Genomic DNA, 25,695 nt, shown 5'->3' with positions numbered 1-25,695 from the left:
CTCTGCAAAGGGCTGAGCAATGGCTTTCAGCCCCTGAAGGGCTGGTACAGAATTTAGTGCCTCCTGTAGACTTGAAGTCTATAACACCACACTGCAGTGTCTGTGGGTTTGGCTGCAAACATGAATTATTTGTGCAGAAGGCCCAGGGAATGCTGTTATAACTTAAATAGTTTTAGATCTACACAGCGCAAATGACTAGAACGGGTAAGATTCCCTGTTGTCAGCCACTGTGGCTTGGAACTCAGACACAGGGAGACGGTTGGCGGGGGGGGGGGGGGAGGAGACTCTCTTCATATCCTTTATCTTTCTGACCAAATGAAAGGTATAAACAGAGGATTCTGAACTGATTGACATGTTTATGCAAACACAGGAAGCTAGGGGACCGAACCAATGAAGAGATTTTTACAGTTTTGTTTTGTTTTGTTTTTTTCCCAAAGAAATATAAAAGACCCAGGAAATGCTGGTAAAAGAGACACTGGCTTGCCCCCAAATTTAAAGCAAGACACTTTGACTGGAATAACGGCCCCTTGGGTTTGGGAAGTCCTTTTGGGGACATAATTGAATTGTTACTTACCAGCGGCTGGGCCCACAATGTCCTTTAGCTCTGACCATTACTCTACAAGCTGGCCCGTGGTCACCCTGCCTAATGTCCATATTTGGCTCCCAGGAGCTACACCAGGAGCCTTATTCCAAGGCAGTCTTCCAAGCATGTAGATCTCAGAAGCCTTAATCCAGAGTATTCTGATCTGTAATTGTGTGAAATTGAAGTGGGCAGACAGAAGACACAAGAACGAGATGTCCAATACGTTAACTGAATTGTGCTTCCACTGAGTAACTGGTATGGAAGCCGTGGAGGGTTTAGCTGGGACAGTGGGGTGTCTGGCCTTGGCAGCAGGTTCTGGGAGCCTTCATAATGGCTTCATCCTCTACCCACGTACAGGGCACAGTAAATCAGATATTTATGAATCCGGGCTGCCTGTGCTGGGGGCATGGGAAAAATAGCAATGTCAGGCATTAAGGTAAGGGCTTTGCATGCATAATCTTCTTCAATCCTTATTTCAGTCCTCTGTGACTGATATTCCCAAGACAAAACAAAGTTAGAAAGGTTGAATAATTTGTCCAGTGTGACAGAGCTAATAAGTGGCAGGGACAGGATTTGACCCCACACTGTCAGACCCCCGAACTTGCAGAGTGCAGCGCATAGAATACCACTCCCAGGCATGCACATCCAGGTAGGAAGGAGACAGTTAGCCCTGGGGATCAGCACGACTCACCTGGAGGTCACAAATCAAGTTGCGTACAAGGCTGGAATCAAGGGATATATCCCAAAAGCCAGTTGTTAAGAAATGTCATTTAAATGCTTGATGCAGTAACATCTTGCCTTGATCATGCTATTTTTTCAGAGTTGGCTCCCTTAGGCTAGAAAAACCCACACAAGGGGGGCATTTCACAGGCTTTTGGAGCAGCTGAGAAAGTGATCACTGCCCTCTCTCATCTTCCTCTTCTTCAGAATGCAAATGGTTAATTGTCCCAGACAGGAGGACAAATGCCTGGATGTCAGGTGGGCAGTCTATACTGAAGACAGAGTCAGGCCGGGATCTCGGTCCCCTCTGGAAGCTAAAAGGGGCTTATCTCTCTCGTGGGGAGAGGGTTGCGCTCCCTCCACCTTTCACAGTGTGCAGTCTCATCCTGCCTGCCTGTTCGTGTGATGTATTCATGCTCCCCGAGCTGATGTGATCAAAGATCATGCCAGCGTTGGGTGTTTTTTTTAAATCAACTTAAGGATAATGTCAGAGTGGCCATTTATTATCAAAAATACTGTCCATGTTGGTAAGATTCAATTTTCATGAGCTTTCCATCTACCATACTCTCTTGGTCCCCAACCTCAGTTGCTCATCCTACCTTTTGAGTTATGAGGCTAGTTGACTCCATACTCAATGTTCATTTGATTCTTTTTATCCCCTTATTTACCTCCTTTATACCCATTAACACAGTATTTTGCATAGCTGGCAGTTGAACTAGCCATGAATTCCTTTGTTGGGCCCAACCAGATCTTAAATTAATCATTTTAAAAAATTTATTTACTTATCACTGCATTATTTATTTTATTTTGGTAGGGGAAGTAATTAAGTTTATTTATTTTTAGAAGAGGTACAGGGGATGGAACCCAGGACCTGGTGCATGCTAAGCATGCACTGTACCACTTAAGCTACACCCTCCCCCCAAATTATTCATTTTTAAAGACTCTAACACTAGCACATACATACTGCGCTGGATACTTAAGTCCTCTCTCTCTCTTTCTCTCTCAATTGTCAGCAACAGCAATTCTAATTCATGAAGATCTAGCATTCTTTATGAATTTCTTTCTGTGGTTTAACTTACTAATGAAATGTAAAAGCTTGCCCACTTTCCTACCTAACTTCTACCTAAATACCTCAAGCCCCACAAAATGAGGAGATTCCAAAGCCCAGGTTTGGGCCAGGTGGATGTCCTGTGCATCTGCAGTCTTCTCCACGTTGTTCTTTGATGACTTTGTCTGCCTTTGTTCAAGTTTGCCTTGAGGTCGGCACAGTGGGTGTCTATAACACACTGAAAAGCAAATTCGTAGACTTGGAAACATGCACTATGATTTCCTTTTTTTCTCATTAAATGAATATTTCACTACAAAGTATTTTTAATCAGCCTACTTCATTTGGCTACCCTAAAGCTAAGGATGGCCAATGACAAATTTTGATATTACATATAGAAAAGACAGGGTGAGTTACTAAATGCCATTTCTTCTTTCACATATTTCTCTCTTTGGTGTGCCCACAACTCTCTGTGAATAAGTCTATCACCATTCTTCTCACATAGAGTTTAATTTACCACTTTTACACATTACTGTACATATGCCTCACTACACAGTAAACACATCCAGGGCAGGAACTTTTTAATTCATTTTTGTTTCTTCAGCATCTATTATTGTAAGAATAAATAAATATTAATAGGTTAAACAGACAAATGAAGTTTTTAAATCAACTTTAAAAATCAGTTTTGGTGGGGAGGCTAGAGCTCAGTGGTAGAGCTCATGCTTAGCTCCATGAAGTCCTGGGTTCAACCCTCAGTACTTCCATTTAAAAGAAAAAAATTAAATAAATAAATAAATAAACCTAATTACCTACCCCCACCAAAAAAAAAAAAAATTAGTTTTAAACTAACCTGTGATTCTTTGCCCCTTCCTGTGAAGTTTGAAGTGCATATTCTAGGTCATTTTCTGATTTCTGAGCATACGAAGGTTGACAGCATTTCTTGTAAAGCAGAAGGCAGGATTGCAAGTCACCAAACTTGGACCCTGTCCCACCTAATTTATAAAACTCTACGGTAACGGCAGCCCACACTGACCTCCTTTCCCGGAATTCTCACTGAGCTTGGAGCCAGCATCACCCAGTTCAGCACAGAGTTCTTCTTCCATGCTATTTCTGCATGTGCTGCTTCTGTCTTCTGAGCTAGACTATGAGCTCACAGCAGATTCGCCCCAAATACCTGAGGAATAATGAGTAGGGTGACGAGTTCTTCCTGGTTTTAGCGTGGGAAGTCCTCTGTCCTAGGAAAACCTTTAGTTTCATACAAACTAGGACAGTTGGTCACCCTGAGAGGGGATAGATTGTTCAGTTGACTAAATGACTAGTTTTATAAGTTCTATTGATCACTGACTATCGAGTGTTTAGGTAACGTCCATAGCCGCCGTAGTCTTTCTCCTATTGCCGCATATGTGGGTGTGGGAAACACTGACAAACATACGGGCATCTATTATAATTCCGATACTCCGTGGGTGTTTTTACTGAGCTAAAATATACATTTTTAAAAAAATTTTAGCTATACATGATCTGCAGATTTGTGTTAGTTTCTGTCAAGGTTGGCCGGTCCTAAGACATTCTTAGTTATACGGAACCTACAGAACCATCTAATCAAACTTTGATTGAGTGAAGCTTAGCAAAATGAAGTGAATTGACCAAAGTCACTGCAAAATTGTAAGAAGGGGTTAAGTAGAACCCTGGGCTTATATTTCCCAGGTCTACCGACCTCCACCCATAGTGTGTGCGTTGGGGCTAAATCCAAATCTCATACCACAATTTATATTTTCTCAGAAATTCTTTTACACATTTTGAGGTGATCTAGATAAATTGAATAACTCCCTTGAGATAAATAGAAACTAATCTGAGTAGGTCAAATTTTCACCTAGGACTGCTTACTGGTAGCAGTTATATTTTCTGTTCTAAAAGCAAAGAAGTAATTCCTGGCAGCTGCCATTCATCTATAATGAGCAAGCATCCTTGCAAGATTTTATCTTTCTACCTAAGTGTACTATTACATGAGCCCTGAATAAGCCTCCTGCCATGGTGGTGTTCCTTGTAAATCAATGGAACTGACAAGCGTGCTAGGCTAGTGTTCCTCAAAGTGACAAATGGACCATCTGCATCAGAATTACCAGGGGTGCCTATTAAAATGCCACCTACAACTCTGGTTCTGGGAGTAGAATCCAGAGATCCACATTTTAACAAGCACCCCAGGTGATGCTCACGCATGGTCAATTTTGAGAATCACTGTGCAAGAGTGCGCAGCAGGCCAGAGATGCTAATGATCTGCATCTCTTCCAACTTGAATATTAGCTCCATCAGTGTAGAAACCTGGCCTAGTTCACCGTGGCAATTACAGTGCCTAGAACAGAGGCGGTGCATCATACCGACTCGGTGAATTACCTGCTGAGTTAATGAATCCTACTATAATTCCCTGAAATATGTGCTGTTCCAGAGAAAATAACCACATAGTACATATGTTAAAATTTGATAGCAGTATTATAGAATTAAAACTAAAGTTAAGCTTTAATTCCATGCTCCCCTAACTTCAGGAAGTCTATGAGAAATTAAAATTCATGCTTAAGTAATAATTAATTGCTTTATCCCAGAATTTGAGTAGACTTTACCTTGATAATTATCTACACATTTTCACCTTTTGTGTCATAAGGTTAAACGTTTTAAGGAAGGAAGATTAAACTTTTAAGGAGGAAAATCTGCTGGAGGAATTGTCTAGTTTCAGTCAACTATGTATCCATCATCGCTTATATTTACAGACATGTCAGCAGGACTCATTGCTGCAAAGGAACTTAAAGCGACAAACTGTAATGGTGCAGTAATTCTCAACTTTGCTTGTGCTGGGAGTCGTCTGCTAGGATGGCTGGATCCCACCCGCAAAGATTCAGGTTAATTGTTGTGCTGCCACACGGGCATTGAGATTTTCCCCAAGTGATACTAACTTGCAACCGAAAGAGAGAACCCCTGATGCAGGTTCAGTTTTCACGGCTCATAATGATATCGTTTATAAAATCTTCCCCTCTGTCTTCGTCTATTTGGGCTGCTATAACAGAAATACTACGGGAGTAAAGTAAACAGAAGTGCCACGGACTGTGTGGCTGTTAAACAACATACATTTATTTCTCAGAGTTCTGGAGTCTGGGAAGTCCAAGGTCAAGGTGCCGGCAGATTTGCTGTCTGGTGAGAGCTGCTTCCCAATTCATAGATGCCTGTTTTGTCCCTGTGATCTCACCAGTGGGAGAGGGGAGGGGCCCTCTTATAAGGACACTAATCCCATTCACAAGGGCCCCACCCCCATAATCTAATCACCTCCCCAAATACCCCACATCCAAAAACCACTAAATTAGAGATCAGGTTTCAACATATGAATGTTGAGGGGGACATGTTTAGAGTATTGCACTTTTTCTCATGAGGTATATAGTTGGCACCATTTTCCGCTGATCTGGTTTCTTCCAGCACTGCTGGGGAAACATTTTCACCTTACAGATACTCAATATCCACATCCTGTTTTCATTTGAAATAAGGTATGACTTGAACTTGTAATCACAGCATATCCACTGAGGAGTGCTACAACACGAAGATGAACGCTTGTTTTCCAAACTTAACTCAGATTAGCATTGACAAGCAGAGGAAAGTATACTTGCATCCTCAGCATTTTCAGAGGAAAATGGAGCAAGTCAGATTCATTTGCCAGGAGGGATCATATCCTTGAAGTTAGCCTGATCAAAGCACAAATTATCTAACGAGAGATAATACTCAATGCCTTTCTTCATAAATAAGATGTGCTAAAAAAAAATAAATAAATAAACAAACAAAAAAACCTCAAATGTCTTACTAGTTTAAATGCTACTGCTTGCTTCTTTCACAGAAGAGAATGTGCAAACTGTTTTAACTAACTCCAGATTTATTAGACTGCTTTCAGTGGTAAAAAAAAAAATAATTAAATTTGCTTAAAAGTTAAAACAATAAACTTTATGGAGCTGTTCCAAATTCCTGTGATAGGGGAGCTAGCTCTGTTGCTACAGAGAATACAAATGAATATCATTCATGACTTCTTGAAGGCTAAAGGATACCCAGGAGTTAGTTCTGGGACTGACAACAGATCTTAATTTATTCTTGACAATTCACTTCGTGGTTGTCCTCCTTTGCTTGCTCTCCTGCGCCTTTGTCAGGACCTAGGTACCGTCTTTTGACAGGCGCTAAAGGCCACGGGGCTCAGCTGGCTGTAGGAAGCAGATCTCTGAGCTGGAAAGCAGCAGTGCAGCAAGCATCCGTCTTGCTTTGCAGAACAAGCGCAATCTATTTCCCTCGCACCAGCAGGGAAGCAGGAGCAGGTGCTGCGCTCGTCTCCATTCAACTGAAAGAAGCATTCTCCTTTCTTCTGCTGTTTCCTAGGATTTACCAGCTCTTGGGCATCTGGTTAGCTCTTGATTGTTACAGAATGAATATTTGTGCCACCCCAAAGGCGTGCACTGAAGTCTTACCCCCCAGCGTGACGGTATTTGGAGATGGGGTCTTTGAGATGTGAGGAACGTTCAACAGGTCAAGGGGGCAGATCCTTCATGGTGGGATTTGCAACCCACCACGCGCATGCACTGATGGAGTGAGAAAGCAACCGTCTGCAAGCCAGGAAGTGGGCTCTCACCAGGAACCAAAACCTGCCAGAGCCTTGATCTTGGTCCAGAACTCTGAGAAATAATTTTCTATTGTTTAAACCACCCAGGCTATGATATTTAGTTATAGTATCCTCAGCTAAGATACAGGTCCTTTCTAAAATTCAGATTTATCTGCCTAAAGGCCCGTGTTATCAGGAACACAATAGCTAGTTCATATTTCACATTTTTACCATGCTTTTCACAAAAGCAGCCTGGCTGATGGCACTGACTCCATGTGCCACAGTGCATTTCATCACATAAATTTTGATCTCTAGGGGAAATTAACAGGAAAACATTAATGATGTTTTGCATCATATTAAAAAAAAAAAAAACTCATCTTGTGTGGGGAGGGTATAGTTCAAGTGGTAAAAGCACAGGCTTAGTATGCTTAAGGTCCTGGGTTCAATCCCCAGTACTGCCACTAAAAACAACAACAACAACAACAACAACAAAAAACTAATATGTAATAAACAAATAGACCTAATGACCTCCCCCCACCAAAAAAAAAACCCAGAAAACCCCATCTCTTTATTTCCTTTCTAGTTTAGAGCCAGAGACTAGAGTTGCTTAATTAATCTTTCACTAGACAAACTTAGACATTACGCTATAGCAAAAACTCAAATTTTGACCTAGCATTGACATTAATCGGGTAAGTTAGCTTCATTTTCCATCACAGGGAAGGAGTCTGGGGCTTTGTTTCCATATCTTCTGGTTGGAGAAAAAAAAAAAAGGAGGAAGCTGAATATCCAAGTAATTACTGGCCTTCGTGGAGCCCACTAATCGCTTAGATCATTTGAACAACTGAACAGTGATTGGATATCATTCAATTCATTTGTTGAAGCCTGTCTAGTGATGCTAAGCCTTGGCTCATAGATCATATGAAGTACTCCTTTTAAAATAGGTTAACTTTAGAATAATAAAAGAAGGTAAACATTAAAAAGAGAAAGCAGCTCAAGCTGTCAATAAGCTCTCTGGAATTTTCAGATTAGAAAAATCTGCAAACTGTGCCTGTGGGGCTTCAGCCTTAAAGACCCCACTTCAAGCCTCACAGGCTTAACTCTGAGACTCACACATAGACCAGGCTTTGGTGACCACAACCAGAGCAGTGCTGTTTACTCTTTGTTCATAAATGGCCTACAGATTGGAAAACAATGCTTCAGCAGAGAAGGTAAATGGGGGCATGTCGGCATGGGGAGCCAGTTACCATCATTCTTGGAATGTTTCCTTAGAAACAAAAAAGTAGGGGAGGCAGGCTGAGGGGAGGCTGCATAGGAGAGATTTTAGGATATTCGGAATTAATCGTCCAATCATACAGGCTCTTCAAAGAGAGACGGCATGATTGTCAGGAAGGACCATGAGAGGCCACCAGAGTTCAAGTCCTCCAAGTTCCTTTTGATCTCTCTGAACGTCAGTTTCCTCGTCTGTGAAGATGAGTAGCGATAACTGTCTAGGCAACTCTATGAGAAATGTCACACCTATGAAAACCCTTTGAAACCTTGAAATGGCCGCGTGAAGTGCCCAGATTCATACAATTATTTTACAAATATTTTATCACCATAAAATAAAAATAGTGCATGTTCAATGTTGGAAAAATTTGAAAATTACTGAAAAGCAAAAAAGAAATTAAATTAATTCTTACGTTTATTATCCAGAGATGAGCCCTTCTTTCTCGCTAGTATATTTTCTGTACATTTTAAAGGCAGTAGTGGAATAACTTGACAATTTTGTATTCTACTTTTGTATTGAGCATTATATCATGCAACGTTTCCTGTCACCAAATGTTGGTTTCAATTTTTTGTATAATGCTCCATCATACAGTTGCATTATGGTTTATTTAACCACGTTTCCCTTTGCTGATTTTGTTCGTTTCCACTTTTTAGTATAAATAACACACAAATAAACATTCTTGATGCCTTCTGGGCACATCTCTGATGATTTTCTAGGATGACTTAGATATGGAAATGAAATGCTAAAAAGCCTAACGAACTTTATAAATCTTGATACATCAACTAATAATATTCTTGGGGAGAAAAAGAGGCAGAATGTGCATCCGGATTCAAATTTCAGACCTGCCCTCTACTGAATGTGTGATTTGGGGCAGTTGACAGCTGCTGTAAGCTGGGCACGTGGAGTGATGTAGTAGGGAATTAACGAATGTTCCCTGCTTTTTCTCTCTGCCCAAATGTTACTCCAACTGGAGACTTACCTCAAAGCATCCTTGACAGCCCCAAATACTACTTATCCTATTTTTCACTAGCGACAAGGACGTGGTACTGGAGGCGAACACCTTATGCTGAACCTCAAGGTGGGTGCCTCCACCTCGGTCAGCGCCCTGTTTCAGAAGGGCACACTCAGCCCTGTGGTTTTGTCATTTCTCCCTGGGGCATTCGTATCTTAGGAAATGACTCTTCAAACTCCAAGAGACTTACTTAGATACCAACATGTCAATCTATTCATTTATTTAAAAAAAAATATGATTACCAAGGAAACCAGAACATTCTTGCCAGCTGGTCACGACAGTCTCTTCCCACCAGAAATTCTATCTGAGAGACTAAATTTATTTCAGCAGTTCATTTTGTGAGGCAAGTGTGGACTCACCCTTCTGGCTTATGGTTCTGAGGGTTTTTTTCCTTCCTTTCCTGCTGGCCTTTAGCTACTTTGAAAGCTGGAATATCTATTTCTGTAACTGTAATGAGTAGCCCAGTGCCTGAAAGGGACACTTTTTTTAAACGTGTTGCCTAAAATGAAAGACAAGACAAAAGGAAGAACCGAGGGCTAGAAGAGCAGCCTTCACCTGCTCAGAAGTGGAATTTAAAAATTGATTCAAATCACAGGCCATCTGGAATCCCCAGCCTCTCATGTTTCCATACTGTCCACTCGTTTGATTTCTTAATTTCGCCCTGAGGAGCTAGGTCAGTTATTTCTGCCCAGGCTCTCTCTGTGCGCACGCGTATTTGGGATCTTTCCTTTCAAGAAGTCTAACTGAGACAAGCATCAAGGAACAGCACACAGCCATCTTTATGAAAATTTGTTTGATTTGAAATTCCTTAGATGAGAACCAGCAAAATGAGCTCTAAAACAGAGCCACCCCTCCTCCTTTAAGCAAATTTGTGACGTTGTACAATAGATGGAAATACTTATTTACGATTTACTGTCTTTGAAATAAGGAGATGAATTATTAGGGCAGATTGAGAGTGAAATAAATTCTGAGAACAGGATTTATAACAACAAATGAGAACTGCATGCTTTGAGGGTTTGGTTTTTTTCCACATTACACTGATCTTTGTATGAGTGCCCCAGGAAAAGCAATGCTTATTCATAGATAAGACCCTTACCCGGAAATGCAGCCCCATGCAGTGCGGAAAACTAAAAGCGACGTTGACACCCGCAAATCATGGGTTCACTCTAGGTTATGGCTGTCAACTCTGGGTTACTCAAAATCCATGTCTGTCTCTCTAGCCAACAACCCCTTGCTGCAAATAATTTTGAAAATAAGGTGGGCATAAATGTTCAATCAAATTAATTAACCCATCAGTAAATTTAGAGGAAGATGTGTATCGCATAGCAGTGGACAATTAAAGATGAGAGAAGGGGACTCTGCAGCGAGCAGCTTCTATGTAGCAGGCTTGTGCCCGTCATGAATGACTTCACTTTACGCTGCTACATTTAAGATACATTTTGTAAACAAGGAACCTGCACTCCAGACTGGGTAGCGGATAACGGATTGAGCTGGTATTCCATCCTGGATTCTGCCTGATTCCAGAGCCTGGGCGCAGGCGCAGATAAGGAACTCCGCATACGTCTAGCAAAATCTGCATCTAACTCTGTGATCTCGGTGACTTGATCACGCTTTTTTGGGATCTACTTTGTTCATGAGTGAAATGAGAGGAATGGGTTGGTTTCTAAGATGGCTTCCACTCCATGAGTAAATATCTGGGTGTGTGTGTATGTATTTATTTGCAATATATTTCTACACAAATGAAGAAACAGGTATAAAAGAGAAAAATACCTGTAATAAAATTAATTTTTTTAAAAAATATATATACATACATATATGTATGGTGTAAATATAAAATTTATCACACACATATAAATATAGCAGGATTAAGAACTAAGACCCTAATTTCGGAGCTGGTATCTAGGTCAAAAGGCCATTTCCTGTGACTCCTCAGCCACATCCCTTCCTTCCTTTGGGTGACCACTGGATGTCCAAACTGGGTCTGGCTCATCTGTGGGGGTGGATGTAACTGATAACAAGCATTGGTCCCTGTATCTTGTTCAGCCATTGCAACCTTAAAAGTCAACATGGTGAGAGGACTTAACCAGCTTCATTAGTCCTCTTGTCGGATCACTCCTTGGGAGGGTGTTTTACTCCTACTGCAAGTTTTCCCGACTTTCCTTCACTCACAGAATTAGGTCCAGCTGCCCCCAGAAGCTTTGTCGTGGGCCTGCTGGGGCCACTGGAGCTTGACCTTGTCATGATATTTATCCTGGAAATCCAGTCATGTTTGGAGTTCTGGGAATAGGACTAGTCCATGCTGCCAAAGGGCAAACAGACAGAATTTTCAGGAGTCCCAGCCTGTGGCTTGTGAAAGGAGGCTTGGAAACATTTGCTCAGGTGTCTAGACTCTAAACTAACTTAACACTAATCACTGGTTTCAGTTTACCTGTTTGAGAACGGAACAAAACAGAGAAGAGAGTCCTGGGGAAGTTTCTGGTTCCGGCTGGTGGGATGAAATCTTGAGCGAAGGAGCAGGAGTGGTGGGTACAGGGGAGGACTTGGGAGCCCAACAGTCTGTGGCCCTTATTCTGTTTCATCACTTGCTTCAGAGCTGGTGATCTCAGCTGAGTTACTCAGTGTCTCTGAACCTACCTTCAGAGGAAGGGTAATAATGCTTACCTCCCAAGGCTTGATGTGGTAATCATATAATATGATAATCATAATATATTATGATGATGCTGTACACTCTCAGATGAAGGAAGAATACTGTTTTATAAAATATTGAAACTAACTCTTGATCCGTAATGAGTATTTAAAATGTATTTGTACAGTTCTGTTTCATCGCCACCACCAGATTACTTCTTATGGAACACTTTGTATAAAAAGGACATTGTAATTTTACACAAAACTATATGTTTCCTATAAGATTTCTCTCCCATGTATGTGTGTATTATATTTTTAAAATAGTTGGACAGATACAGCCTTGTACTCAGTCAGTTCTTTTGGTAAAATCATCAAAAAGTAAGTTGTAGAAAAAAATATTTTGAATAAAAAGAAAAAGTATGAAGGTTAAGACAAATCTCATAATGTGCCTCAAAATAACCCCTACAGATATTACTTCTTTTCTTAATAAGCAGATTTTTTGGCCAGTCCACCATTGGCGTGACACTTCTCATCATCACTAAAGGCATCTGGATGACACCCAGCTCTTCAGATAACCCCTGAGGCTGTGTGTTCCCTTAGTTGACAAATGCATGGTTTCTAATGAGAAGCAAGCCTTGTTCTGACATCCTGACTAAGCAAAGTTTTCACTTATTTTTTTATTATAATATAGTTTGGGAATAAAAATAACTTTCTATGCACCGCTGCTTCCAATTAGCAATTTACCTCGTGTGGTTGCCATATGCAAATCAACAGAGATGCCCTTGATGTAGCCCCAGAGAGAAAGAGTCCAGTAACGGCAGGGGTAACATCTCAACTTAAGATCTACAGTTCTCCTCCAGAGCCAGGGAAGAAATTAATATATTTATTTTTCAGTTTCCAGCAGATGATCTGACTGGACCATTAATTTTGATCTGAAGGAAATAAACCCTCTAACTGAGTGTGGTTCTATTGTTTGCATCTCCTTAAAATTCATACGTTGAAACTTGGTTACCAAAGTGATGGTCTTAGCAGGTGGAGCCTTTGGAGGTGATTAGGTCATAAGAACGTAGCGATTCGGTCATAAGAACGTAGCCCTCATGAATGAGATTAGTGCTCTTTTATGAGACCCCAGAAACATCCTTCACCCCTTCCACCATGACATTACAGCGAGATGGTTGTCTCTGAACCAAGAAATAGGTTCTCCAAATCTGCCTGCACCTTGATCTTGGACTTCCCAGCCTCCAGTATGGTGGGAAATAAATCTTGGTTGTTCATAAGCCACCTAGATCATGGTATTCTGTTACAGCAGCCCGAATGCACTACCACACTGAGCTTACACATGTGGACGGTCTATTAACAGGTGAAGGGCAAGAGTACACAATGGAAAAACAGCACAGAATTTAGAATCTAAAACTCTGGGCTGGACCACACTCTAACTATGAGATCTTGGGGGGGGGGGGGGAATCACTGAGCCTCAGTTGCCTTATCTGGGAAATGGGGATAAAAAGCAAACTTCCCTCACCGGGTAATTTTGGGAAATAAAGAAGAAAGTTTGATTGGACATCGTCATATGAACAGAAGAGCGCCATATATACACAAATGATTCACATGCTTAGGCTATTTCGGAGACAAAGTGAAGCGTAAGGGTCTACACAAACAGCAAAAGAAAGTTAACCAACAGTTAAGTACTGAGGCTCCGGGGCGGTTATCCCCGTTGCCTGCCATCGGAGAGCTGCGGACAGCCGGAGCTTAAAGCCCTTCCTAGCAAAGTGCAGAGCCCGGAAAAGTCCCTGGAGATTTTGAGGCAGTTTTTCGTTAGTATCAAAAGCAATTTTAAAGAAGAAAACTAACACTGCAGAGTGGAGGAAGGTGTGTTCTAAGTGTTCATAAAGGGTGTTCTACGGTTAATGAGTATTGGCATTCCTCTGCTCACTCATGTATTAAATCATCTCCAATGTTTTGTCTGGTTTCTTCTCTTCCTTACACTGCACTCATTACTTAGGTGATTCCATACACTGCCGTAATTTCAATTTACATGTATATAGAATTGCCCCCAAATCCACATCTCTGCCTTAACCGTTCCTCTCAGCCCAAAATGCCTCTGTGTGCGCCTCTACATGGTTGCCCCTCAGATGTCTCAAACCAAATATATTCAAACTGAGTTACTTATCTTCCTTCTAATCTGCTCCTTCGCAGGTGACCCAGTCTCGGTTGCCTTCTCGGTCTTCCACCGCGTCGTCTCCGCTGTCGCACAAGCCATCCTTGACCCCATTGCTATGGCATGCCTCTTGTTCCAAAATATCTGAGCTCTGGAGTCTCATTTGATAGAAGGACACCACACTCCACACCATGGCATTAAAGACATGTCACCATTTTGTTACCCACTAAACCTTTTAGCCTCATCTCCCACCACTTCATTCCATATTCTCCACAGTTTGTGAAACTATTAATGGTTTCGCTCTAGACATCATACATTTTGTAGGGAGAAACAAAATTTTATACCTTCACGCCTTTGTTTTCACTATATCCCCATCCTAGAAGGTACCTTCTGTCCTTCTTTGAAATCTGTCATCCTTCAAGACCCAACAGAAATCAGACTGCATCGGCAAGACGTCCAGTCCTCCCATCAGTACAACTGTCGCATTGGACTTCGTTTGTAGCACATTAGACCATTGCCGCTCAAACTTCTGTGTGCCTATCATACAAATGATTCAAATGGGGATTTTGCTAAAATATAGGGTCTCACTCAGGAGACGTGGTGTGGGAACTGAGAGCCTTTATCTTTCACAAGCTCCCCGGTCATGCTGCAGCTGCTGGTCCATGTACCATACTTCGACTAGGAAAGGTAAGCCACTTAATTATATTTTGCTTCGCACTGTGGCTAACTACAGGTGTGCTGGTCTTGCACACAAAATTTTGTGTCTTTTTTTTCAAGCCAGAAACTAGGTATATTCACTTTTTAAGCACTTCAGCCTGTGTTTTTGAAAAATGGATTGAGTTGAATTGAGTGCCATTATCCGGATGCGGACCGGGACGCTGAGGGTCCCATTGTAGCATCCATCTTTGTGATGAGAACATGAATGCGATAATAATAAGATACAGGCTTCATTTGTTATGCGCTTACTATATGCCAGACTGTTCACTCAGCACCTTAATTATTACCTCATTTATGGCTTTCAAAACCCTGGGGTAGAGATATTCTTATCATCCCTATTTAATACCAGTTGAGAAACTTCCCTAAAAGCCCAGGCTAGTAAGCAGTGAAGCTCAACCGGTTATTATCTGCCTTCAAGTCAGTGCTTTGTCTCATTACGCCATGTAGTCTCCCTCGATGGCGAGGCCAGGCTTTAGAACCTGAGGATGGAAAGGTGGCTATTCCGTAAAGGTATACCAACTCAGTAAGTGCATAAAATGAGCAGGGAGTTACTTGGGAAAGGAAGCTGTGCACAGTCTAGCAATTTCAAAGTGTCTCATCTGAAACTTTCCTAGGCATCTGCCCTTCCCTGGTCGATACGGTTGCCCTCAAGACCAGCAGTCCAGGAACCCAGATCATCAATCACCCACAGCACAGCTTTTTTGTGTTGCCATCCAAGTGGCACTTCAGAGCATCTGCTGCCAGGCTGAGTCCCACAAACAGAGTTCTCCAACTGAGTGGAAACATGTTTCTCTGCTCTACGCCACAGCCAGGGCTCTGATGCGGCAACTCAAATAGGGTTTGGATGTGGTCCTGTACAATGTACAACTAGTGGATTCAGATGGAAACAGACAATGTACAGAGACATTTGGTACTCTGGAAACAGAGAGAAAGATCTAAAAATATTAGTCATAATAGTTTTTTAACAGTTTTTTTGTAGTGAATCCATTTAGAAGGCCATGGAAATGTACATTTGATGGTTAGGTTTTTCTGAGAGGTCTAGACTGGAAGTGTACAATGCGGGCCTCCCTTAGCCCTTCCCTAACGGGCCTAGAACCAAACTAACACCCCAAATCTAATCTAAATGAACTTCAAACTTTAAAAAAATCAGAAAAGTTTGGTTTCTTTTTCTTTTTTGCTCTTTCTGCTTCTTTCGGATGAAGCTGTTTTGCTTTGCATCACAACCATTCATTCCACAACAAAGGGACATAATACAAAGTTACTACACCCAGACTTTTCTCAAATGTCAAAGATCAATAAAACTTAGGCTGTAGTATGACCTCAATCACTGACTCACATTTTGGAGAAATTGTTGGCTTTAGCGTATGATTATATTACTTAAAATTATTATCATACAGCTTGAAAACTACTTTCTCTGTAGGAAATTCAGCAATTGCTTCCAGAATTCATACCTCATTTCATTTAAGAGCTGAAGTATTATTTTGAAAACTCAAGCTCTGGGTGTGACTGAAAATTTATATTTCATGACCCTAAATTTCAAACTTTGACCTCTGTTTCTAGAAGCATTTTCCTACATCACTCTAGTATCTAGAAACACTTTCTTGATGCAAATAATGTCTCTTCAAGTTCTCTTACTTTAGAACAGAGACTTCAGACCCTGTATTAGAAATGTGTACCTGGTATTCTCTGGTTCTTGCCAAAAGCAGGAAATTTCTGTAAAGTCAAAAACACTGACATTCCTTACATAGATATTAAACGACTGAATGTATTCAAATAAAGCACACAAATCAGGTTTTTGAATTTGTTGGGTTACTTCTAGGATAAAAAAATGGATCTTTCAACAGCAATCCTACCTGAAATGGTAGACATTAAGTACCTTCTGAATGAATGAATGAATGAATAGATTTGGCATGATATTATAAACTACCTTCTTTTCTGTTTGTGTATATATATCTTGTCTAACCAACTATTCAATAAGCTTCTTAAAGTTTTTCATTCATTTATTCAACAAATATTTATTGAGCGCATAATATTTCAGGCAATATTTCCAGGTGCTGGGAATAAAGCAGATTTAAACAGTTAAGAATGACTGGCATCGATAGCAGTGCAACTCTATAAATACACTAGCACTCATTGGATTACACACTTGGAGTAGCGAATTTTACGTTATTTAAATTATATCTCAGTAAAGCTATTTAAAAATTATTGCCATCGGGAGACCCACCTTGTAGTGAATCTGCTTTTTAAAATTTTCCAACCTTATAACTAGCACGGTGTGGGTATAAAATCAGAGATCAGCAAGCACTAGTTAATTGATTTGTTAATTCATTCAAGGCATTGGTAGAACGGTGCATGCGCGCACATCTGGTACCTTTGCTCAGAAGCAGTGTAAGTTATGATGCTGATAAAATTCAGCCTTCTGCTCAAGTTCCGGCTTTTCCTTGTCTTACCCTATGTAACCAAGGTATTCCTCAATATCTCAGAACCTCATTTTCCTGTTCTCAATGGAGCTGGCCATAGTACCTCTCCCACTGAGAGAATTAAATAAGAAAACGTGGGAGCAGTGTGGGGGAGGGGTGTCAGAGAACCAGGGCTGATCATTTTTGCTAATTGTTGAGACTCAGTGATGGCTGGCGTTCAATGTAAGAGTCACTTTGCTTTTGTTTAGTAACTAATGAAAAGTTAAATTCAAAGAAACCGTATAGTTAATTATGTAAGTTAAGCTCTGATAAACAGAAGGCATTAGACAAAAGGTAAGAATTGTTACTGACATAAATGAATGTATGATTAAAACAACTTCAGTTTTCCTCCTAAAAATAAAGCCATGGATACTGAATATTTAAGTCTCCCTGTTTTGCAGGAATTACAGACATTCTCACATATGATTTTCCTCAAGATAAATATGGAAATGGAATCCAGTGGCTATTTGTTCTCACAACACCATTCTGATAAGTCTATTACAATCATCATAGCAAACTCAGAATAAAGGGACACCAGGTTTTCACACCATTCATGTCAGCAAACATTGTCTGACAGCCTGCCGCTGTGCAGATGCCTCTCAATTTCCATGTGTAAGACAGATGCAAGCTAACTTTTAGGTTTGGGGGGTTTTTGTTTTTGTTTTTGGTATTTTTTCCAACTGTGTCTTCAACCTTCCATCTGGGCTATGTAAAAAATGCCACTATTCCTTGATAAAATGTTCCACAAATTTCCAGGCACCCGATACCCGAACCTTGCTGACCCCCATTAGTTTATTGTCCCTTTATTAGATTTAAAGGAAGAGGTAAAACACCCATACGAATTCTGTTGTTTATTTCATATCTTGCAATTGACAATCACCGTGGCCCTCATGAGGGATGGAGGGAGGGAAGAGCTGAAGGCTGAAGCTGGTTGGGGAGGCGTGGGAAGGGCAAGGGCAGGGGCGCTGAGTTGACCAGATGTCATAGGGACAAGCAGAAGGTGAGGAAAGTCAACAGCCAGGGGACCTAGAAAGACTAGCTGGGAGGGTGGGTTAAAGGGTGAGGGGCGTGCCAGAACAGACTCAATAAGGAGGGCAAGCAGCATTGTGAAACCACGTGGAGGCAGGAGCCTGGCAGGGAAGCGGGGCCTGAGAGACTAAATGTGATGACATTGGCATAAGGCGTTGCAGCCTTTTGCTTCAGTGAGCCTTTGATAAGCATCCACTCTGTGGCCGGCATGGTGACAGTGATCTGTTGACAAGACAGAAATAGTTCCTGCCCTTTTGGAATTATCTTTCAGCAGTTGGCACCGACTGTTACACAGCAATGACAAAGTGTCTTAAGAACTATGAGCAGAAGCCCAGGGTCCTAACCCAGACTCAGGCAATCCCAAGAAAAGAACACTCAAACTCAATCCTCGTCTATAAGGAAGAGGCAGGGGAGGAAGCAAAGGTAGGGATGTATAGGCCAGGATGCCTTCAGTTGTAAGAAATGGAAAATCAAAAGTGGCTTGAAGGGCAGGTACGTTTGTTAGATGACAGAGAGGCAGCCTGGAGGTTGGGTGTACCTCCATGTTGACTGGGCCACCGGCTAAGTGGTGTCATGGAGGACACGGGTTTTTGTCATCTCTCTGCTCTGCTGTCCACAGCACTGGCTACATCCTATCTCTGACTCCATTCATGGGTGCAGGATGGTGGTCATGCAATTACTGTTATGTGTTTCCTTGTTCAAACTGAAGAGAGAGAAATAATAACTTCCCATCATTCTCTCTTGAGAGCAAGAGAGACCTTTCTCAGCAGTTTCTGGTCAACCTCTCCTGTTCCCATGATGCCCGTAACTGAGTCATAGGAACCAATCAGAGACAATACAGATTGAATTACTCTTAGGTCAACTTCTCCATCGCATCACTGCTCCCGATTGAGGAACAAATAAAATCAATATTGTGGAACCAATCACAAAGTCCACTACAAGGTGGGGGATGGAGAAAAACATTCAGGAAAAGGAATCAATATCTTTGAATTCCTGGAGGCAAAGGAGAGCATGGGAAAGACACAAATGGGCCAAAGGTGTATAAAGAAGAGGAAGCAAGTGTCACTGTCATCATTGTAGACATAGACAGAGCAATAGCCCCTTGGGAGTGCACCGTGCTTCATACAAAACGGCCAACTGGCTTTTCATCCCAACAGCTCCATGCCGATGCTTCAGCATAAAGTCCTTGGGACTGACCTTGAGGTGGCCCAGTTGGAAGCTTAAGGTCAGAAGTTGGCAAGCATGTTCTCATGGGTCCTGGAGCATATGCAGGGCTGGTCCCGAGTGCAGCTGCAGTCACAGAGAGCCAGGAGAGAACAGCCCCCACCCCCATCTTTTTATGGGCGGCAGCTCTACCCTGGGGCTCTGAGTTACCGCCCCTTTGAGGGCACTGGGACCCGGCCCCCACGACACACAGGGTCCTCAGCAGAAGCACTGGCGGAGAAGACTGCTGAGGCCCTTTCAAGTGGCTCTGAGGCAGTGGGGCTCAGCCAGGGGGGGCTGCAGGAGGAGAGGGAGAAAATATGATGGATGCTGCTCCACGAGGGCCTCACCTGTCTGTGGACCCCGGTGACAGTAAGTATGAACACTTCCAGTCTTGGATAGAGGCCTGGGGGATCATCAGTGTCACTTTGTCGTCAATATGAAACCAGTTGGCATTAGATTAAATTAGAACAGATGAAAGATCTTGGAGCAGAGAGCAGTCAGGTTCCCTGAATGATGACTAATTAATTAATGATTAATTAAGCATCAATTAATTAATTACAGAAGTGTAGCAACACAGACGTACAATGGTAGTTTGTATTATTGTTCCTAACGATTCACTACCCTCTTCTCTTTGGGAGAATTAGCCATCCCTGCTGGGGTCGACAGATTGAGCGAGTGAAAACGTAGGCTGCCTACATTTCAGAGGCACCACAAACAGTATTATGAAAGAAGTCTGCTCCACACAGTGTTTAGGGCGTCCATACACTGAAAACTTACTTGATTTTTACTGGAATTCAAGTTTCACTGAAGGTCCAGCATTTCATCTGGCAGTCGGAGCTCCTAGCCTTGGCCCTGGCCCTCAGTGTACCCGCCAAGGGAACGGCACATGCTGCCGCCCCGTTGACTTTGGGTTTAGCCAAGTGACATTTTTTGACCAAATGAATGGGAGTGGATGTGACACACAATTTCCGAGCAGAAGCTTTGAAAGGCTCCGGGAGGCCCCCCCACCCCATCTCTCTGGCTGTTTCCCTCTGCCACAAAATGGCACATACCCAATAGGGATGGTTCCTGCAGCCTCTGTCCCTGGGATGAGAAGGCATGTGGACCCACAGCCGCCACTGTGTAACAAGAGCAAAAAGAATGCTGAGGATTGAAAGCCACTGAGGTTTTAGAAAGTGAATCATCGTAGCGAAATTTGCTGATGTGAATGTAAAGGATGACTTCTGAGAAAAAAGTCTATGCTGTGTGTACATGAATATGAGAGTAGGTTTTTCCCAACTTGTAAGGACTATAGGTCTTTCTACTTGTAATATTTTATCTTTATGACAGTCGATTTTCTCTTTCCTTTTAAGGTGAAAATTTAGTTCACTTGCTTTAAGGGGCATCAGTGAGAGGGTATTCCTTTCAACTTTTAGATAGATAATCGTCACAGAAATAATTTATATTTTGGGGCAATATACAGGTTAACTCAAAATATTTACTCCGTGGATACTTTCTGTATGACAACTCCTAAATGAGAATCATTAAACAGGAATCATTAGCCTAAATGGCTGATTGATATTTACCTGAACTCAGGCCACGGACATCTACACCTTTCCACTTTTAAAAGCCATGTTTACCATGACAATCACTGAAAATAGAATTTTTTAAAACTGTGAGGTTACATTTAAACTGATTTTTTAAAAATCCTATTCAGTATGTACTCAATTTTGAATTTTTGTCATCTTCCAGCAGCCACCTAGCCCTCTCAGGACACAGCTGATGAAACGCAGGTGCACTGGACACACACATGCATACACAGGAGAAATCTCGGCCGCTGGACCTGTTTTCTCTGCTCCTTGCACTCTGCATTCTTCTTGGCTCTGACATACAGGGCACCTACTGTGTGTCAGTCCCTGAATTAAGCAGTGGAATTCCTTGCTGACATATGATTATCAATTTCCCACAATGCCTTCAGTCTTCAGCAGGTGGCATAGCTAGCCCAGATGTTCACATTAATATTAAATATTTGGCCGAGCCTTGTAGACTTGATTTTTATCATTGTTTACCACAGCCCTGAAGGGGCTCTGCCTGGCCTGTCTGGTAAATGTATAATCTTGATATTTACAATATCAACAATAAACCTCTGTCTTTTCATTTGGGAATCACCGCCTTCCACCCAGCTCTACGCTCTAGCCCTTTGAGCAACTGCAAAAACATTTGGAAAATAAAAAAATCCTGGGACCATTTTTTTTTTCCCTTCAGTCATCACTCTTTCTGTAGTTCCTGGAACATTCCTGAGGCTGGGCTCGCCGAATTTCGTCAACAAGGAAATGTCAGCCAGCACCTGGTATTTAACTCATTTGCACTGTGCAGTTTGCAGCTCACAAGGTGCCAATTAAAAACCCCGAGGAGAGGCGGAGGGGCCTGTCTGTCAGCTTGGCTGGAGTGAGATCTGATATCAATTATTAAAGGGACGCAAAATTAACAGCAGCTAAGCCTGAAGAAGCACGCTTTTCAAATACCATGGGAGCCGAAATGTTGCACTGAGAACTGAGGGAGATGAATCGTTTCTAGATGCAACAAGCTGGCGTTAGCGAAGCAGTTGGGAAGTAGTCCCCTGCTGGGGACTTAGGTTAAATGCCTAAGTGATTACTGATGGAGATTATAGGAGCTTGTTTTTTGGAGGTTAAGGAAACAAAAAAGAGAGCCAAGATTTTATAGGACACCTACTGTGTGTCAGTTCCTGCCATAAGCACTGCGATTCAGCAGTGAACTAGGTGGGGAAGTTCTGGGCACTTGGGAGCTGATGTTACAAAAGAAGTGATTAGAGTCTTTCTTTAGTCACGGAGAACTTCCTGTCCGCGGTCTCCCCTCCATGGCCCTATTTCCCCCTCATATCTGGTCCTCTCAAATCATTCTGCAGTAACTGTGCATTTCCTCTGTGCCAGGCACTGTAGCAGGCACCGCCACATGCCTTTCATTCTCGCAGCAAGCTGACTTGGCAAGGACTATTATGCGCATTTTACAAATAAAGACTGTGAGACTAAAAAAGATACGCAATTTAATTAATGTCACAAGTCATCTGGGGTAAATTTGAGGTTAGGTTTTTAAATTACGAAGACTCTATCTGTTGCCAGTGGATGTAACCAGTGTTCCAGGTTCCTGGCCCGTCCCAGAAAGAATTCAGAGACAAGACGTAGTGTTTAAAAAAAGTAAAGCGAGGATTTATTAAAGGATGGGTAGTACGCTCTCAAGGGGAGAGCGGGCAGGCTCAGGTGAGTGGCTGCCCTGTGTTTCTTTGGCAAGTTGGTTGCACAGGGTGTAAAAATGAGGGGGTGGGATATTCATCAGGGAGGGAAGGGCTTGGGGTCGTATTTCCTGATTTTCATCCCAACTCCACCTTCCCTAAGGGAGGAGGGATTTTTGTCCTTATTTAGTCCAGATCAGAAGTGTCGTGGTGTCGGTGCATGATGGGGACTTCTAATCTGCAAGGCTAATTTTATTGAAATGAGGGCATAATGAGCAAAAGGTTACATTTGGACACAGGAAATTCCTGCCTTTTCTCACCTTTCTTTGTCAGCTTCCAGGCCACTCATCACCCCAAAAAGCACGACCTCTTATCAGCCCAGAGGTTCCTGCTTTTCTTTCTCTGCCCAGGGACCCCTGGTGCTTACATGATGTGTGCTTCCTGCATCTGGCCTGTGCCCCTCCTTTCTGCCCAATTCCTGCCACTTGGCCTGCATTCCCCTTTCTCTGCTCATGTCTAGCTATCTGCCTGCTCAAACACATCTGCTGCTTTTCCATCTCACTTTACTGCTCTATTTTATCTTCCCACCACTGGGGCTACTCAAGGCTTAAAAGTGCTGTGTGTTATACACATGGTATGTGTGTCTTATAATCTCAGGGACCAAGACGTCAGTCAAGTAGTTAATCTAACAGTGCTTTTTCTTTTTTTTTTTTTTTTAACATTTTTTTATTGAAGTATAGTCATTTTATAATGTATGTCAAATTCCAGTGCAGAGCACAATTTTTCAGTTATACATGAACATCCATATATTCATTGTCACATTGTTTTTTCTCTGTGAGCTACCACAAGATCTTGTATATATTTCCCTGTGCTATACAGTATAATCTTGTTTATCTATTCTGCATATGCCTGTCAGTATCTACAAATTTTGAAATCCCAGTCTGTCCCTTCCCACCCCCGCCCCCGTGGCAACCACAAGTTTATATTCTATGTCTATAAGTCTGTTTCTGTTTTGCATTTATGTTCTTTTTTCTTTTTTTTTTTTTTTTTAAGATTCCGTATATGAGCGATCTCATACAGTATTTTTCTTTCTCTTTCTGGCTTACTTCACTTAGAATGACATTCTCCATGGACACCCATGTTGCTGCAAATGGCGTTGTGTTGTCATTTTTATGGCTGAATAATATTCCATTGTATAAATATACCACATCTTCTTTATCCACTCATCTGTTGATGGACATGTTTCCATGTCTTGGCTATTGTAAATAGTGCTGCTATGAACATTGGGGTGCAGGTGTCATCCTGAAGTAGGGTTCCTTCTGGATATACGCCCAGGAGCGGGATTCCTGGGTCATACAATAAGTCTAATCATGCTGTTAGGAATGCTTCATGATATTACATATTTTGAAATTGAGTTTTCTAGACAGTGCATAGATATTTGTTCTCTTATAGTTTAGTGACCATAATGGTGGGAGATTCAGTGATGGCAGAATGGTAATGCCAACTAAAAGCTGGCACCTGCCATCTGCCTCTACAAAATTAAATCACAAGCCCCTGCAGCCACTGACCCTCAGTGCGCCCTGCAGGGAGTTCAGGGTGGAGATGAGGAACGAGGTGCTCTGTGCTCTGGAGCAAACTGGCAGAACAGGCCTTTGAATAGTTAGATATTTTCAGGAGCTTTTACGAGTCCAAATTCTTGCGTCTTCTCATATCTAGAAAAGCACTAAAATTATTAACTGTGACATTTACTTCTCAGGACTAGCAGCAAGTCTCTGCCTAAATGTGTGCTTGACTGCACATCCCTGTTCACTGAAATCACGTATAATACTGAGTTTTCCCCCTACCTCTTTGGAGCAGTTCCTCAGAGCTTTCTGAGATGCTGTCTCCTGGGCTATAGTCCTCATTTTGCCCCAAATAAAACTTCACTCACCACTCTCACATTGTGCATTTTTCCCCCCCGTCTTCAGTAAGAAGGAGGTTTAGAGGTGGCAGAGTCTGTTATTGTTAATGGTCCTCAAATTATATAGCACAGGGGGACAGTTTTGTGATTAGGACTAGAAATGGCCAAGCTCTGTATTATTGTCAGCAGTGAGAGGATGATTTTAAACCTTCCCCCCAAAAAACAAAATAAAGTACCCAAAAGTACACTTGTAAAATGGCTGCTTAGAATTCAGGATGAATATTTTCAAAAAAGTTGATTAATCAGAAGTAAAAATGACCGTGTTAAAGGCCTTCAAACTTCTCTCCTCTATAACAGAAGTGAGAAAACTTGCAAAAACTGTAAGAATTTTTCGTGACACTGAAAATTAAGGAAAGGCTTTCTTTCATCCAGGGAGAGTTTTTTCAAGAAACAGAGCAAAAATATTACTAAGAACAGCACATTTTGTGAAATGTGAACTTAACCACATTGCATCTTTCCCTCTCCAGCTCCGTAGTACCCTTGAAAGCCAACAGACCACAACTGTGGTGAAAAATTAGCAGCCTGGCAGTCACTGGAAGGGGCAGAATGAGATTGCTGCACCTTTAGAGTCTCATTCCCAAGAATTTCATTATGTGATCTGCCTGGTGGATCCTGGCCAACCTTCCACACCAGGCTGTTTTTATTTGATTCGACTCAGAGAACTCAGCAAATGCAAAATGCATGTTCCCTTGGGGCATCTGTCAAAAACAGTACCTTCACAATGCCTTTAAGAGGTGGCTAACTGTTGGGACAAACAATGGGCTAACCAAAAGGCTTAGACAATATCGATAGGGGATTTGAAAAGCTCTGACACATTCCTTGGCATCTGGAAGGCCACACACACGTGCAGATCTGTGCACCTACTGAGTCAAGACTGGAGAAGGCCGTAAGTGTGTAACTTGTGATGACTCAAACAGTAGGTAGAGGCTAACGTAGAATTGTCAAATGCCTGGCTGAGTGTTGAAGGAGAACCCACCCACACAGGGATGCTCAGGAAAAACTGGAAGATTTACTGACTCCCAGTGTCTAAGAGAACTTCTGTCCAATATCCTAACCGAGAACAGACT

The sequence above is a fragment of the Camelus dromedarius genome, chromosome 12, assembly GCF_036321535.1.
Source record: "Camelus dromedarius isolate mCamDro1 chromosome 12, mCamDro1.pat, whole genome shotgun sequence".
NCBI lineage: Eukaryota > Metazoa > Chordata > Mammalia > Artiodactyla > Camelidae > Camelus > Camelus dromedarius.
Note: the sequence above shows the minus strand (reverse complement) of the source record.